Here is a 6,730-nt window from a genome sequence, read left to right on the forward strand (position 1 = left end):
TGGCACCTCCGTGTTCAACACATGTACGGTCAGCGTGACGTCTCCTCCTTCTTGATCTAGCAAGGGGGAAGGAGAGGTTGATGAAGATCCAGCAGCACGACGATGTGGTGGTGGATGCAACAGGGATCCCGGCAGGGCTTCGCCAAGCGTCTGCGGGAGGGAGAGGTGTAGCAAGGGGGAAGGGAGGCGCCAAGTGCAAGGGGTGCGGCTGCCGTCCCTCCCCCCCTCTTTATATAGGGACCCTTGGGACGCATTGGTTTTCTCTAGGAACGCGTTGAAGTTCATGTTGACATGAGCGTTGGCCATTTGATCTACAAGACATATTTTGCAAAGCTTTTAGACTAAGTTCATGATAATTAAGTTCATCTAATAAAATTATTTAATGAACTCACACTCAGATTGACATCCCTCTAGTCATCTAAGTGTTACACGATCCGAGTCGACTAGGCCGTGTCCGATCATCACGTGAGGCGGACTAGTCATCATCGGTGAACATCTCCATGTTGATCGTATCTTGCATACGACTCATGTTCGACCTTTCGGTCTCTTGTGTTCCAAGGCCATGTCTGTACATGCTAGGCTCGTCAAGTTAACCCTAAGTGTTTTTCATGTGTAAAACTGTCTTACACCCGTTGTATGTGAACGTAAGGATCTATCACACCCGATCATCACGTGGTGCTTCGAAACGACGAACTTTAGCAACGGTGCACAGTTAGGGGGAACACTTTCTTGAAATTATTATAAGGGATCATCTTATTTACTACCGCCGTTCTAAGTAAACAAGATGCACAAAACATAATAAACATCACATGCAATTATATAAAGTAGTGACATGATATGGCCAATATCTTATAGCTCCTTCAATCTCCATCTTCGGGGCTCCATGATCATCTTCGTCACCGGCATGACACCATGATCTCCATCATCGTGCCTCCATGAAGTTGCTCGCCAACTATTACTTCTACTACTATAGCTAACGGTTTAGCAATAAAGTAAAGTAATTACATGGCGTTAAATTATTGACACGCATGTCATACAATAATTAAGACAACTCCTATGGCTCATGCCGGTTGTCATACTCATCGACATGCAAGTCGTGATTCCTATTACAAAAACATGATCTCATACATCACAATATATCATTCATCATTCATCACAACTTCTGGCCATATCACATCACATGACAATCGCTGCAAAAACAAGTTAGACGTCCTCTAATTGTTGTTGCATCTTTTACGTGGCTGCAATTGGGTTCTAGCAAGAACGTTTTCTTACCTACGAATAACCACAACGTGATTTTGTCAACTTCTATTTACCCTTCATAAGGACCCTTTTCATCGAATCCGCTCCAACTAAGGTAGGAGAGACAGACACCCGCTAGCCACCTTATCAACTAGTGCATGTCAGTCAGTGGAACCTGTCTCACGTAAGCGTACGTGTAAGGTCGGTCCGGGCCACTTCATCCCACAATATCACTGAAGCAAGAAAAGACTAGTAGTGGCAAGCAAGTTGACAAGATCTACGCCCACAACAGATTTGTGTTCTACTTGTGCAATAGAGAACTACGCATAAACCTGGCTCATGATGCCACTGTTGGGGAACGTTGCAGAAAATAAAATTTTCCTATGTTTCACCAAGATCCATCTATGAGTTCATCTAGCAACGAGTGATATTAATGTATCTACATACCTTTGTAGATCGCAAGCGGAAGCGTTCAAGTGAACGGGGTTGAGGTAGTCGTTCTCGCCGTGATCCTATCACCGGAGATCCTAGCGCCGAACGGACGGCACCTCCGCGTTCAACACACGTACGGTCAGCGTGACGTATCCTCCGTCTTGATCCAGCAAGGAGGAAGGAGAGGTTGATGAAGATCCAGCAGCACGACGGCGTGGTGGTGGATGCAGCAGGACTTCGGCAGGGCTTCGCCAAGCAACTGTGGGAGGAGAAAGAGGTGTAGCAGGGGGAGGGAGGCGCCAAGACACAGGGTGCAGCTGCCCTCCCTCCCCCCCCCCTCCTTTATATAGGCCCCCGGGGGGCGGCGCTGGCCCTCACTGTTTTCCATGTAATATTATAAATAGTGTAATTACTATTGATATGAATAGAGACATAATGGCCTTCCCTAGAAAAAGCAAAACATTACGCACATCCCACTTCAATGCATACCACAACATAGGATGAAAATTGGTCGTAATTAACCTAGCAAAAAGGCATAGGACAACTATATCATATCCAACCTAAAAGTAGACATATATTTTGACGGCATAGTGAACTTCATCTCACCACTCAAGGAAGCACATGACATGATAAAGAAAGGAAAAAAAAGGCATTGAAGTAAATGTATATGAACTGGGAGAAATGAGATGGTGAGAAAAATCTCAGTTTACACACTATGAAAATGTAAATATCTCAAGAAAAATGGCATATCCAGTTGCTACTCAGCAAGCAGTATGAATAATATTCTTCCAATGTGCATCAATCAAGAAAACATGGGCTCTATTTTGAGTAACCCGCAAAACTTAATAAAACCACTTCGCCTTGTTTGATCTTCAACCACATTTACAGTTTGATTTCGTCTGGTCTGACTCACAAAAACATGGACTAATAATTACGCATCACATTCAGAGCTCGAACCATACCTACATCTAGCTGGGTATTGTCTAACAGTTCATGATCTACCATTAGAGAGCATATGTGAAACTCTGAACCAACCACGACTTACCTCAAAGCTACCCACACTTTTCCCTTCTCCATACACACTAGTAAAATGCCCGTGCGTTGCCACGGGCTATTAGAAACATTAATGGTTGCATCAGTAAACATAATACATGCCAAATTTTATATGTATAGAAAATGATATAGCTAGTAATAGACTAAAAATAGTTGAAATCCACTTCAAACCAACGAATGTATGAATCACACATATAACATTCATCAGTTCTTCTCCGGCTGGAAATGGACCTTGATACGCTATTGCCGCCGCATTATATTGCTCCACGGAACCCATCAGCCTCCTTCTCGCTAGCGCCGAGGAACCCCATTTTTGCCTCATTCTCGTTGGCATCGAGGGACCGCATTTGGCCATTTCTGCCGCTACTTCCACCAACATCTTCTATAACATGTCCCCCACCGCCCCTGACATCTTCTCCGTGAGCGCCGTCATGAAGCCATGTCCACCATGTTTCACTTCACCTTACATTACGCCTCACGTATCACAAGTACTAATAACCAACTATGCATATTAGTAAAATACAGGAATGGATCTGTAGTACATCAATATCTACACAACAAATTTGTTTTGCCGAGTGACTTGTATGCTTGCCTTCCCAAAACCAATCTGACACATCCTGATCGAACCCTTTGGTCCATAGACAAATTATAGTAATTATGCTCTCGAAAGGAGAATTGACAGAGATAAAGAAAAAAAGTGAAATCCAATAGCAAAATTTTAAAACACACGTATCCTCATACAACTTAGGCATCAAATAAGCCAGCCAAACAACATAAATAATAACTCAAAGTTACCATTTTGAACCTAGCTTGTTTGAATTCCAAGTGTTTGGCCTTTATATAGTCCCTTGAGCCTTGTAAATCATTGCTGTTGGGAGACTGTACAACAACTCCACCATGAACAATTCAACATATTTACAAGCACCTATTCTTGTACGAAATTCTTATCAGAAGCTTATTGCAACGCTTTAGGTGTTGCCCAAAGGCCCACTATTTTAGTAGCATTCCGTTTACTCCTTTCCCAACGTGACCACTTTCTACCAGTTCACAGAGTTAGTGACGAGAATCTAGTGATTGCAGCCGATTTAAGCAATACTATGTGTAGGTCGTTGGCAGCCCACCACACCTGTTAGAGCTCACGGAGCCATTGTTGAGCTAGGACTGCAAAATACATGAAAGTTTACCAACTTAATTGGTTACCCTTGCGATATACATAGCTAAGTTTTGAACTATATAGATAGAGTGCTTAATCATAATTACTGCAAATCTGAAGCTGCACAATTCCAATTAAATTTGATGCATGGGAGATGACTTACCTTCTTCATGACCCTGGTAGTTGTCACTGAGCATTGCGATAATTGCAACACTCCAAATAAATTCAATGCCGAAGAGATGAGTTGCCTTCTTGGCAATGAACCCTCAATAGTGAATTTCTAAGGTCCCTGAATGAACATATGTGGAAGATATTCTACAGTTCTAGATATATGGCACAACCTCAGTTACAGAATGGTTAGTATACTTACAATCTAACTGAGAGGCCCCACATATGCAAATTCAGACCTCCGATAGGAAACACTGAATCTCAGTAGGAAAGATCAAATACATGCATCCCTGTTCGAGGTATTAATATGGGTAATTCTTAATTGATGCGCTAGATGGTATCTTCTCATCCAATTATAAAAGAACTCGTGATTATAAGAAAATCTTACTATATTCCATCAAAATATACAATCCTGTGAGGCTAAGATAACAGCAAGAGCATAAAATTCTACAAAAAAAACAACTTGTCATGACATTTTAGAAATAGTTAATATTTTCTCACTGGAAATGTCTATTTGTGAGTTGTATACTTAACATGGAATATACTGATCTATTTGTTGAGTTCTTAGTTTCAGATGTTCGTATGCGACTTTATATTTGCTCTGGGTAAAGAATGAGCAAAATATCTTTTCTTGAATATAGCTTCTTATACCCATTTTGCTGGTTCATGATAACCTAATGGTGATCTCTTGTTGTAGCCCTTATTTCACTTGATTGAATAAACAAAAGCATCACATACAAAATCTTATGCAGGTTCTAACAAGAATGAAGTGAGATAGACTACTGATTCTACAATGTACAATATCTGGTTAAATGATATTTGGCCAAGTATTTTTTTTCTGCTTCTATCATCTGTGAGCTCATTATTAAGTGTTAGAAAATAAGTTACTTTAAGTTGAATTGAAGTACTCAAATTAGAGCTAGTGCAGTATGCCACAAAGAAAATATTGTTTGTCGAGCCAAACCACATTAAAAAAAGAAAGGAAGCATTAGAAGATCGGAGTTAATAGTTTGTACCTTCTTCAACTTGCATAATTGAATTGAAGTAATAAGCTTTTGTTTCGTTGCCATGGCATGCCCGGTGCATCTCCAATCCTCCCTATTATTTCCTCCTTTGACAACAACCATAAGTAACAAACCATGGCATTAAGGATACATACATTTAGGACAATAAAATCTAAGTAATTGCATATTAAAGAACTAAGAGATGTGCTTTTGCCGTCCAAGATACTAACCAGGCCTTGTGAACAATTTGTGAATACATACAAATACCAGAACCACGGCCTCCATAAATTATCCAAAGAAATAGACCAGAATGAATGAACACTTGGATTGGTAGCACCTGAAAATAGTAAGATCGACAAAAGCTTCGTCAGTTAGAAGAATCAAGACGAACACTCGTGCGCTGGACCGAGGCTTGTAGCCAAGGTCTGCCTCGCTTTAGATAGAGTCAAGGGACAGTGTGGACACCAGCGGCTGGGACATGATAAGAAGCAGCATATCCGTAAGGAGGTGGAGCAGGCAACACACGAGGCGGTAGTATTGGAGCTTGGTGTGGTTCCGCGTCGCCTGATTTCTCCATCCCGATCAATCTTCCTCACAAGGATGCATGTACGTACTTCCTACAAAAGGAGACCGCATCAGTGTAGCCGTGAGGGGGAAGGAGAAGATAGGGGCTTGGGGATTGTGAGACGTGTGGTGGGTTTGCCCGTTGTCGGCTGCCAAGCCCGTCGAGCTTGGGGATGTGGGGCTTCATGCGGCGGCGGCGGCTGCGAGATCCATGGCAGCCAGGGAAGGGAGAGGAGCAACTCTAGCAGCACAAGATCCACGGCGGATCGGGGAAGGAGGGGAGGGGCTCCAACAGCGCGAGATTCATGGCGATTTGGGGAGGGAGAGGAGAAGCATGCGGGGAGGAGGGATGCGCACCGTGCAGCTCGTGGAGGAGACAGGGAGAGATGCAGGGAGCGGGAGGGGCTGTACCCGAGGAGTGACGCCCGGCGCGTCCATCGATCGGCAGCTTGGCCAGCGCCAGCTGCTCCCTCCATCAACGCCGCCGTTGGGAGAGGGACGCGGCCGCAGCCGAGGCGTTCATCGGCCATGGCGAGGCAGATGAGCCCACGGGCGGGATTCGATTCGGCGGCCGGCTGCGTCCGAGGGAGACGAGAGCGGGTTAGGGATAGGGCATATGGCGTCACTCGAGTTTTTTCTGGAGGAGCGTGCGTGGGGGTGGGGAGGGACGAAATAAAACCAGAGGAAAAAAACCGGACCAAAATGGTGGGACGAAAATAAGCCGTCAACGCAATCCTACCAACTCAGACATTAGGAGTAGAGATTTTCTTTAGGAAACAAATAATAGATTCTTTCCTACCTTAGCCAAATCAACGGATCTCTTTCATTAAGGCAATTTGCTTTAGCAAACAAATAATAGATTCTTTCCTACCTTAGTCAATCAACGGATCTCTCCCAGTAATGCAATTTGCTTTAGAAAACAAATAATAGATTCTTTCCTACCTTAGCCAAATCAACGGATCTCTCTCATTAATGCAATTTTTCTTTAGGAAACAAATAATAGATTCTTTCCTACCTTAGCCAAATCAACGGATCTTTTTCATTAATGCAATTTGCTTTAGCAAACAAATACCTTAGCCAAATCAACGGATCTCTCCCATTAATGCAATTTGCT

At 43.2% G+C, this 6,730-nt stretch overlaps 1 long non-coding RNA gene across 5 annotated transcripts; it reads right to left on the bottom strand.

Moving 5' to 3' along the window:
• Positions 1-3,412: 3,412 nt before the first annotated feature.
• On the bottom strand, positions 3,413-6,209 carry LOC119324102. 5 transcript variants are annotated; one of them, XR_005156773.1, is made up of 6 exons: positions 5,974-6,209; positions 5,518-5,669; positions 5,283-5,389; positions 5,065-5,159; positions 4,044-4,495; positions 3,413-3,888 (listed from the first exon to the last, which is right to left on the bottom strand). It is a non-coding gene; the product is annotated as an uncharacterized LOC119324102 (long non-coding RNA). The 5 variants fall into 5 exon arrangements; XR_005156775.1 differs by having other exon boundaries at positions 4,044-4,338; positions 5,974-6,208; XR_005156772.1 differs by having other exon boundaries at positions 4,044-5,159; positions 6,028-6,207.
• Between the last annotated feature and the right edge of the window lie 521 nt (positions 6,210-6,730).

This window comes from Triticum dicoccoides, chromosome 6B (genome assembly GCF_002162155.2).
Source record: "Triticum dicoccoides isolate Atlit2015 ecotype Zavitan chromosome 6B, WEW_v2.0, whole genome shotgun sequence".
Taxonomy (NCBI): Eukaryota; Viridiplantae; Streptophyta; class Magnoliopsida; order Poales; family Poaceae; genus Triticum; species Triticum dicoccoides.